Source organism: Lathyrus oleraceus, chromosome 3 (genome assembly GCF_024323335.1).
Source record: "Lathyrus oleraceus cultivar Zhongwan6 chromosome 3, CAAS_Psat_ZW6_1.0, whole genome shotgun sequence".
In the NCBI taxonomy this organism is placed as follows: domain Eukaryota; kingdom Viridiplantae; phylum Streptophyta; class Magnoliopsida; order Fabales; family Fabaceae; genus Lathyrus; species Lathyrus oleraceus.
Genome location: NC_066581.1, coordinates 159,505,149 through 159,516,566, shown reverse-complemented (window position 1 = coordinate 159,516,566; position 11,418 = coordinate 159,505,149). Strand labels below are relative to the sequence as shown.

Below are 11,418 nucleotides of genomic sequence, written 5' to 3'. Positions count from 1 at the left end.
TTAAGATGGTGCTGACTTCTGTATAAACTACTTGGGGTTGCCATAGAACTAAAAGTTCAAGGAATCGGTATAATAGGTACTTATCCTGCTTAACATATTGAGGTTCTCAGAGCGTTGTTATGGTAATGATTTTGTTTTGATCTCACTCAAGTTTTATAAAGTAAGCAACCTTTATACTTATTGGGTGTGTTTAGAATTTGTTTTGTTATGGCTCAAGAAAATTGAGGGGAATAGATAATAGAAAATTTTCACACTTAGGAACTTAACTTAAAGTTATAATTTTTTTTTTTTTTTTTTTTTTTTTAACATTAATAAAACAACAAAGGGAAATAACGATGAAAAGGGAAAAATGACATACTTGAAAGAGGAAAGGTTGAAAGGACAAGGTTTCCCCCCCATACTTAAACTAAACATTGTCCCCAATGTTTGTAAGGGAAAGAAATACAAGATGGAAAGGAAAAAGAAAAAGGGAATATAACTAAGGCTGCCTTCCGCCTCTGGTTCTTGGACCTGGTGATCTTTGACGTATGTCTAAGTTGTCGAACCTGCTGAACAACTCAGTAAACCGCTGGTCGGTTATGGCATTCCGAGCATCCTGTTGCTGTTGCATTTGACGCATCATCTGCATCATCTCTGCATTCTGTGCCTGTATACCGTCGATAGCATCCATAATGTCGTCGTTGGTCGCAGGTCGTCTTCGTCGACGACGTTGGGAGGATGGGCCGGCTGCATTACTGGAAGGGTTGAGCGGGACTGATTGTTGTGTTGGCGGATGATCACCTTGTTCCATTTCTTCAAACTCATCTGTTTGCTGGTTTGTTTGTGAAGGCTCGGTGGTTTCAGGAGCGCTAAGATCGTAGAGGTGGCGGTCGGGGTTTGTGACATCAGTTAGGGTGGTATTGGGTAGCACAACACTCGGGACTGCTTGGTTGTTTACCATAAGATAATAGCCTCCGCCTACTCTGTTTTTAATCAGGCGGCTGGAGCGGCAATAGCTGATATCCATAGACAGGGGAGGTAGGGATTCTAAAGTTTGGAGTTTATCCCCTAGGTTCAGGCCAAGTGCTATGGAGGTTATTAATCCACCAATTATAAATGGTTGCCGGCCTCTAGCACATAAGGTGCGGATATGATGAAAGAGGAAAGAGGCGGCGTTTACCTTAGTATCCGGTTCGAAAACGCACTGGAGGAAAAATAACTCCTTCGAGTTGACCTTACTGTTGTTTGGTCTTCCAAAAAGTGTGTTTTGCAGGATACGGAGAAAATAACGGATGGTGGGGTTATGGATGTGGGAGAGAAGGAGTTCTTCCCAGCTGTAGGTATTTATACCAGAAATTTTCTTAAAAAGATCGAAAACTAGAACTGTGTTCCAGTTTGAGGTTGGAGGGATTCTGGCATGGAGCAGACCTTCTGTGGGAAATTGTAGCATGGCACTCAATTGGCGATGGGTTAGGGAGTACTCGGTGTTAAACATACGGAAGGTTGCCGTACCGGTTAGAAATTCACCTTCACCGGCGGGAGTGGTGTAGTCGTAAGAACTTAGGAATTCTAAGGTTAGGGAAGGGTAGGTGGGTTGGTTATGGGTGCAAAGGAAGGTTAAATCGGCTTTAAATCGGGGTACCTGGTGGAGGCGACGCCTCGCTGTTGGAAGCGCTCGAATTGCTCTTGCTGATAGTTGTCATCTCCGGATCGGAAGATGATATTTCCGAAATTCTGATTTCCCGCCATTGTGATGAATTTTGAAGGAGTGATTTGGAGTGGAAAAGAATTGTATTTGATATGAGAGAATTGTTTTGTGGTGAATGAAGGAAGTTTTGGTAGGTATTTATAGGAGAAGGATTGGAAGGTAGAAAGAAAAAGTGGTTGAAAAGTAATTAAGTGTGGTAAATGAAAAATGAATGGGGAATGTAAAAATTAAAGTGTAACGTTCGTCTCTAACGGCTCCTTAACGTTCACTTGTCTGAAGGGTGTTACGCTCGTCACAAGGCTGTGACGTTCGTAACAGGCGTTTTGCGTGCCGTTCGTCATGGAGTATGTGACGCTCGTCACACCTCCTTTTTGGCAAGGCTTCAGTGGCGCTTCACAGAATTACTTTGGTAGCGTATTTTAATGTTTCATTTTGCTTATGATCATTTTTAGTCTGTAGTTTTAATGTATTGTGCACGCTTACTTGCTTGGCATAATAATAATAATAAGTAGCAACAGTAGAGCATAATAGCCATTGCATAATAAAATTAATTAAACAGCTTCAATAAAAATGATCATAATGTATTACAGGGAAGGAAAATAATGAAATGAAATAGAAATAAACATGAATTCAAACAACATTAATGAAAAAAAAAAAATCTAGCCTAAAACTAAATAACTTAGAAAGAAATATATAACTAAATTCCATCTATCTTCGGATCTCTGGCCGGAGGAGCAAAAGAGTTAACATGATGCCGTAACATACGTAACTGACTTGCCGTGCTGCTCATGTATTCTAGGACTGCAAGTCTCAAGCTATGGAAATCTTCCCTGAGGGCGTCCTGTTCTGACATCAAGGCTTCAATGACGGTTTTAATATCTGTTCCTGGCATATGATGTCGGAGATCAGGCATGACTGACTCTTCGGTCAGGACAGGCTGAGGAGGAGGATCAATGTCATAGTAGCCGGAAGGTGTCTGAGGGTCAGATTCAGCATGAGAGATATGGTCAACATAGTGCTCGTAGTCATCACAAATCTCATAGTCTTGTATGGATTCAGTGGATCTAGCAGGAGTTGGGGTTTCATTCAGATTATAGAGCCAGTTCCTTTGATTATGAACACTAGTTCTGGGATCGGGCATGGTGAATAGGCAGAGAACCTGGTTATCAATAATAAGCTCGAACTCATCAGACCCTATGTTTGCTATAAACATAGTGTTGAAGAGGAAAGGTATACTCATAGTAGTAATGCCACAAAAAGGGTTAAGGTCAAGCATAGGCTGACGTAGTCCAATAGCATTACCTATCATAGTGATCAGACCGCCTATTCTAATGGGTGCTCGCTCATCCTGGATAAGGTGGTCCAAATTAGCTAACATAAAAGTAGCACCGTTTACTGGACGGTTCTGGGAAGCACAAAATATGATGAAGAGTTCATCACGTGAAACTGAAGTACTATTTGGCTTCTTCCCAAATAAAGTGTGGGTCAGGATCTTATGGAAATAGCGAAAAGCCGGGTTATGTATGTTTCCAGAGAGAAACTCATGTTCTTCGGGCTCATCATTTCCAGTCAGCTTACCCCAAAAGTGTTCAAGCTCTCTATATTCAAAAAGTTCTTCCTGGCTTACAGTGAATGTATCAAGGGAGGTAGGAAAACCCAAAAGGTTGGTGAAGTCTCTAATATTAAATTGGTACTCCATATTGAACATTCTGAACTGGATAAAACCTCTGCTAATTCCTTTTCCATGGCTGGGTAGATAGATTAATGAACTAAGGAATTCTAGTGTGAGTCTCCGGTAGGTGGTGAAATGCCTCAGGATAGGGGAGGTCTCCCATCCTATCTGATTCAGCAAAAACAGGACACTCTGTCTCAGTCCAAGGGCAGTCATAGCCCAATCATCAGCATATAAACTAGGTAGCATCTCTCTAGCGGCTAGTTCTTCAAACTTTCGTTTCTGAGCCATTCCTCTGAACTTGATACCCATACGATCAAAATGTCCCATCAGGTTAGTGTTAACTAGAGAAAAGAAACATGAGTTTAAGTCAGGATTTGGCCAAATGCCGAAAGAAGAAAAGATTATTATTATTATATTATATATATATATATATATATATATATATATTTTTTTTTTTGAATAAATCAATAATGAATACTAAATAGAAATTAAAAGAATAATTAAGAGAAAAATAGGGAAATGATAATAATAATAGAATAATAAAATAACAGATTAATTTGTGGGTTGTCTCCCACTAAGCGCTTTGTTTAAATGTCGCAAGCTCGACAAAGAAACTGTTAAATATTGTCTATGAGTCCTGGGGGCGTTTCGTCTAAGTGTAGAATTTGCGAATCCTCGTTGGTTTCCGCATAGTGATAATGTTTCAGACGTTGCCCGTTTACGGTGAACGGTTCTGTAGATTGTCCTTTTATTTCTACCGCTCCACTGGGAAAGATTTTAGTGATATGAAAAGGTCCTGACCATCTGGATCGTAGTTTTCCCGGGAATAACTTTAGTCTAGAGTTAAATAAAAGTACTGCGTCGCCTTGCTTGAAGATTTTCCTTGATATACGCTTGTCATGCCATTGTTTTGTTCTTTCTTTATAGATTTTGGCATTTTCATAGGCGTCTCTTCTGAGTTCCTCTAATTCGTTTATGTCAAGGATTCTCTTTTCACCGGCGGCTTTGTAATTCAAATTTAAATTTCTAATAGCCCAATAGGCTTTATGTTCTAATTCTACCGGGAGGTGACAGGATTTTCCATAAATGAGCTTAAATGGGGTCGTCCCTATGGGGGTTTTATAAGCAGTTCGGTATGCCCACAAAGCTTCTGGTAATTTCAATGACCAATCTTTCCTTGAAGTGGCGACCGTTTTTTCTAGTATTTGCTTGATTTCTCTATTTGATACTTCCACTTGTCCACTGGTTTGAGGGTGGTAAGGTGTCGCTATCTTATGTCTCACTCCATATTTAAGTAGTAGTTTTTCGAGTACCTTGGATATAAAGTGCGATCCACCATCACTGACTACTATTCTTGGGATGCCAAATCTCGGAAATATTATATTTTAAAGAGTCTAGTTACTACTCGGGTGTCATTTGTTGGAGAAGCTATAGCTTCGATCCATTTCGATACGTAGTCAACTGCCACAAGTATGTATTTGTTACCGAAAGAGGATGGGAAGGGTCCCATGAAGTCTATCCCCAATCCCCAATCATATCCCTCCCACTATTACAGTACTATCTACCGCCGCCCGCCACACGTCAAAGATCTCTACTTCCAAAATACCTTTTTGTGGCATCTCGTCGCGTCTAGATATGTTGCCCGTGCGTTGACATCTGTCACACTCCTTAATAGTCGCATGTACGTCCTTCCATATAGTTGGCCAATAAAAGCCAGCTTGTAGGATTTTAGAGCAGGTCTTGGATGTACTTGTGTGACCACCATAAGGGGCGGAGTGACAGTGTTGGATTATATTTTCTACCTCTTCTTCGGGTATACATCGACGGAAAATACCATCGGGGCCTCTTTTGAAAAGTAAGGGATCATCCCAGTAATAGTGTTTTATGTCGTGGAAGAATCGTTTCTTCTGCTGGTAAGATAAAGTAGGTGGAACTATTCCGGTTGCTAAATAATTGACTAGGTCAGCGTACCATGGTGTGGCAGCTATAGCTAGGGTGGTTTCTACTTGCATGTCGGAATTGTTCTCTTCTAAAGTAGCTATAAGTTTGTCATACGAGAAATCATCATTGATGGGTGTTCTTTTTGGTTCAAGGTTCTCAAGTCTAGAGAGGTGGTCTGCTACTACGTTTTCAGTTCCTTTCTTGTCCTTGATTTCTAAGTCGAATTCTTGTAGTAACAAGATCCATCTTAGGAGTCTAGGTTTAGCATCCTTTTTTGTTAAAAGGTACCTGATAGCAGCGTGATCAGTGTAGACTATTATTTTAGCTCCTACCAAGTAAGAACGAAATTTATCTAGCGCAAATACCACTGCTAGGAGTTCTTTCTCGGTTGTGGCATAATTCATCTGCGCTTCATCCAGGGTTCTGCTAGCGTAATATATAACGTGAAGCTTTTTATCCTTTCTTTGTCCTAAAACAGCACCTACAGCATAATCACTGGCATCACACATTATTTCGAATGGTTCATTCCAATCTGGTGTCTGCATAATGGGTGCGGAGATCAATGCTTGTTTGAGCGTTTGAAATGCTTTTAAACAGTTATCGTCGAATATGAACTCAGCATCTTTCATCAACAGTCCGGTTAAGGGTTTAGTTATCTTAGAGAAGTCTTTGATGAATCGTCGGTAAAAGCCGGCGTGTCCTAAAAAGCTTCGTACTTCTCTCACGGTTCTTGGGGGTTGAAGATTCTCGATTACCTCTATCTTGGCTTTGTCTACTTCAATTCCTCTGTTCGAGATGATGTGTCCTAAAACAATTCCTTCTTGTACCATAAAGTGGCACTTTTCCCAATTAAGTACTAAGTTTACTTTTACACATCGCTCAAGAACTCTTTCCAGGTTTTCAAGGCATTCTTCGAAACTTTGTCCGTATACAGAAAAGTCATCCATGAATACTTCCATGATGTTTTCGAGAAAGTCGGCGAAAATTGCCATCATGCATCTTTGAAAGGTTGCAGGGGCATTACACAGACCAAACGGCATTCGTCTATAAGCGAAGGTACCAAAAGGGCATGTGAACGTTGTCTTTTCTTGGTCATCAGGGTGAATTGGTATTTGAAAGAAGCCTGAATAACCGTCTAAATAACAGAAATGTGAATGTTTAGCTAAGCGTTCTAACATTTGGTCAATGAATGGTAAAGGGAAATGATCTTTTCGGGTTGCTTTGTTTAGTTTCCTATAATCAATGCACATTCTCCATCCCGACTCGATTCGTTTAGTTATGATTTCTCCCTTTTCGTTTTCAATAACGGTTATGCCTCCTTTCTTGGGTACAACGTGTACAGGACTAACCCATTTGCTATCAGATATAGGATATATAATACCTGCTTCTAATAACTTGGTTATTTCTTTCTTTACTACCTCACTTAGGATCGGATTTAGTCTTCTCTGGTGTTCCCTAGAGGTTTTACAGTCTTCTTCTAACATGATGCGGTGCATACAAATAGAGGGGCTTATTCCTTTAAGATCGGTGATGTGGTATCCTAGTGCGGTTGGATATTTTCTTAAGATATGTAAGAGTTTTTCTGTTTCGAGTCTTCCTAGATCTGCATTAACTATCACAGGTCGTTCAAGTTCTAAGTCTAGGAATTCATATCTCAGATTTTTGGGAAGTGTTTTCAAATCAGGGGTTGGTTTGTTAAGACACTGCGTAGGATCTGGTGTTATTGCTAAGCAATGGTTAGATTTATCCTCTAAGAGATAGTCTGAGGATTCGTCTTCTCCTGACTTTGCTTCTTTTATGCATTCATCGATGATATCCATGAAGTAACATGTATCTTCTATTGCAGGTGCTTTCAAGAATTGGGAAAGAATGAATTCAATTTTCTCTTCACCTACTTCGAAGGTGAGTCGTCCTCGTTTTACGTCTATGATTGCACCGGCAGTTGCTAAGAATGGTCTTCCTAGTATAATGGGTGTAATATCATCTTCTCTAATGTCCATAATGGTAAAGTCAGTGGGAATGTAGAATTGACCTATGCGTACGGGAACGTTTTCAAGGATTCCTACAGGATATTTGATGGAACGATCTGCTAGTTGCACGGACATTTTGGTTGGTCTTAATTCTCCCATTTCCAGTCTCTTGCATATGGATAAAGGCATAACGCTAATTCCGGCTCCTAAATCGCATAAAGCTTTGTCGATGACAAATTTTCCTATGTGACAGGGTATAGAGAAGCTACCCGGATCCTTGAGTTTAGGGGGCATGTTTTGGATTATAGCGCTACATTCGGCAGGGAGTGTAACGGTTTCGCTATCCTCAAGTTTCCTCTTATTAGAAAGAATTTCTTTTAAGAATTTAGCATATGAGGGCATCTGCGTAATAGCTTCGGTAAACGGAATTGTAACGTTTAATTTTTTTAGGAGATCAACAAATTTTCTAAATTGGCCTACATCTTTGGTTTTAACAAGCCTTTGAGGGTAAGGTATAGGTGGTTTGTAAGGTGGTGGAGGTACATAAGGTTCCTTCTTTTCTAGGGTATCCTTATTACTCTCTTCCTTTTCCTTAGGTTCACTTTCCTCAGTTGATTTCTTAGGGTTTTGGTTTTCTATCCTTGGGTCAGACGGTCCTTCCACTTCCGTTCCACTTCTTAATATAATTGCATGAGCTTGGCTTCTCGGATTAGGTTGGGGCTGTCCAGGGAATGTACCAGTTGGTGCAGCAGTAGGCGTTTGTTGTTGAGCTACTTGAGATATCTGGGTTTCCAGCATTTTGTTATGGGTAGCCAGGGCATCTACTTTGCTTGCTAGTTGTTTAAGTTGTTCGCCAGTATGTATGTTCTGGTTTAAGAAATCTTTATTGGTTTGTTGTTGGGAAGCTATAAAGTTTTCCATCATGATTTCCAAGTTGGATTTTCTAGGGGTATTATTGTTAGGATTTTGTTTCTGATATCCTGGAGATATAGATGGGGTTTGATTTGGAGACTGTCCAGGTGCGTACAAAGCATTATTACTCTTATATGAAAAGTTTGGATGGTTCTTCCAATTTGGGTTATAGGTATTCGAATAGGGGCTTCCTTGAGCATAGTTTACTTGCTCTGCTTGGATTCCAGTCAAGAGTTGACATTCCGCAGGAGTGTGGCCTTGGATTCCACAGACCTCGCAATTCTGAGTTATAGCAACCACGGCGGTTGGAGGTGATACGTTTAAACTTTCAATTTTCTGGACCAAAGCATCCACTTTTGCATTAACGTGATCAAGGTTACTTATCTCGTACATGCCAGTTTTCGGTTGAGGTTTTTCCACATTCGTTCGTTCGGTTCCCCACTGATAGTGATTTTGGGCCATGCTCTCGATAAGCTGGTAAGCATCAGCATAAGGTTTGTTCATTAATGCACCACCTGCGGCGGCGTCTATTGTTAACCTCGTGTTATATAAGAGACCATTGTAAAATGTGTGAATTACTAACCAGTCTTCCAAACCATGGTGTGGGCAAAGTCTCATCATGTCTTTGTATCTTTCCCATGCTTCGAAAAGGGACTCGTTGTCTTTCTGTTTAAATCCGTTTATCTGGGCTCTTAACATAGCTGTTTTGCTTGGCGGAAAATATCGGGCAAGAAAAACTTTCTTCAATTCGTTCCAAGTGGTGACTAAGTTGGAAGGAAGAGATTGAAGCCATCTTCTAGCACTATCTCTTAATGAGAAGGGAAAAAGACGAAGTCGAATTGCCTCTGAAGTGACACCATTAGCTTTAACAGTATCAGCGTATTGGACAAACACGGATAAATGAAGGTTTGGATCTTCGGTAAGATTTCCAGAGAATTGGTTCTGTTGCACACCTGCAACAGCGAAGGTTTAAGTTCGAAGTTGTTTGCTTCGATTGCGGGCGGAGCAATACTTGAATGCGGCTCATCTTGCGATGGAGCGGCGTAATCTCTAAGGGCACGAGCTGGTTCTGCCATCTCGGTTAAAGAAGAAAAAATGTTTTTGAAATCAGGAAGTTCTATAGGAGGAAGATTGTTTTCAGCACGATATTCCCGAATTCGTCGTAAGACTCGGAGATATAGTTCGATATCGTTGATTCGTAAATAGAGCGGTTCGCCTTGAGAGCGAGTGCGTGGCATACAAATCAACGAAAGAAAGAATAGAAGGAAAAGAAACCTTAGTCTCTACAGCGTAACGGAAGAGTTACGATATCGATTGAATAAAAGTCCCCGGCAACGGCGCCAAAAACTTGATCGCTCGACTGTGTGAGTCGAGAATGGGATACAAACTGCAAGTGCACAGTTCTATCGCGTAGTTTTAAAAGATATCGATCCCACAGGGACTTATGAATCGATATACCGTTATCTAAAGTTACTACGTAAATCTAAGGTGAAGATGTTTGATTGTTTGGGGAAAAACTAAGAGCTAAACTAATGTCTAGATTAAATATTAATAAAACGGATATCGGTATGTAATTCGTCAAAACTAGGGAATCAAGTCTTTGTCGGTTTCTTGGTTTTAAAATGAATCGTTTCGGTTAACTTTATTGGTTAAAGGTTTTATCTCAAACTCTCGCTCTGTTGAATAAACCATGATTTTATATTAACGTAGCTGTCACTTATAATTAAGTCAAAAACCATATTTTGAAAACAATAAAGTTGCAGAAACTCCTTTTAAGAAAATACTAACCGTTTTAAACACCCTTATCTCAAACTCTCGCTCTGTTGACTTAGGTTATATAATTAAATCCAAATGCTTAACTCTCGTCCTCACATTCAATCTTTAAAAATACTTTTTGGAAAAGGTCAGAATTTAATTAACTCTAAAACTTGCTCTCGCCCTGATCTAGAATTAATGCCTAACTTACACTGTCCAGTTAAAATCTCAAACTCTCGCTCTATTGATTTTAACTTCTTTATGTCTTTTACTTTGGTAAAAAATCTTGTTATTAAACCTGTAAGTTGAGACCATAAAAAGATTGATTTTGATTTTAAGTTTAGATAGACCGACTCAATCTCGACCCCTTATTCTGCTTACTTTACATACCGATACCTAGGCAAATTAGCCAGACATGCTAAATAAATAAGAATTTATATCATGCATAAACAGACTCATTCCAGGCAGGCAATATGAATAAACAATAGAATAAAACATTAAAAATTAAATAACAATTAAAGAACCTGAATGCGTATTACAATGGTCTTGAACACTCCACCACAAGCCGGTAGGATTTGTTCTTCGATTCTTCAATTAAGCAGTAAAATAAATCAAGGAAATAAAACTCGAATATAACGTAAGGTTAAATCCGGTATAAAGTTGCACAATAGTTTCCGGTGTAGAAACTATTACGCGAAAAATATCTAAAAGCTAAAAACGGGGAAGATAAATTGCAAGGGGAAAGAGAAAGTAAAGCTTGCAAAAGAAATAAAATAAAATGAACAATGCTAAGTGCTGGAAAGGAAAAAATAAATAAGCGAAGGCGTAAAAGGAAAATTTGGCAGAGCTTCCGCAAAACTGAGCGTGCAAAAACTCCCCCTTTGAAACTTCCCAATTAGCTGCTATTTATACAGCTGCTGGTGTAACTATTTTTCAAGGGTTTCCGTGTGCGTGGTCTCGTTCCGAGGATTAAGCGTGCGTAGAAGTAGGCTTCAACGTGGTCAGTTGAGTTCCTTGCGCCAAAAATATAGAGGATTGGTGTGACGTTCGTCACACCATGTGTGACGTCCGTCACAAGAGTGCTTTTAGTGTGACGCTCGTCACGCTCCTTGTGACGCCCGTCACAGGGGCAACGTGCGCTTTCTTTTGGGCTGGGCTTGGTCTTGGTTATTTGTTTCCTTTTATTGCTTTTTACACCTCCTTTTCTTCCCTTTTTCACTTTTGCTCCAAAATGGGTACCTGATGTAAATAGAAAAGAAATACTGCATAATATCTGATAAAATGGGATAAATTAAAGTAAATGATAATATAATCTAATTAAATTAAGTCTTAAAATGTGATATAATTTCATGTTATCAATTATTGCATTCATCTGAGGAGGTGTTTTAGACATTATATAAACATCATTTTTCAGATTTCAAAATCACCTCCTTGCAAAATTTCAAATCATTTACACACATTCTCTCAAACTTTTAAGT

At 39.6% G+C, this 11,418-nt stretch overlaps 1 pseudogene; it reads left to right on the top strand.

Moving 5' to 3' along the window:
• The first annotated feature begins 8,777 nt into the window (after positions 1–8,777).
• On the top strand, positions 8,778–8,877 carry LOC127133438 (uncharacterized; annotated as a pseudogene).
• Positions 8,878–11,418: the final 2,541 nt, after the last annotated feature.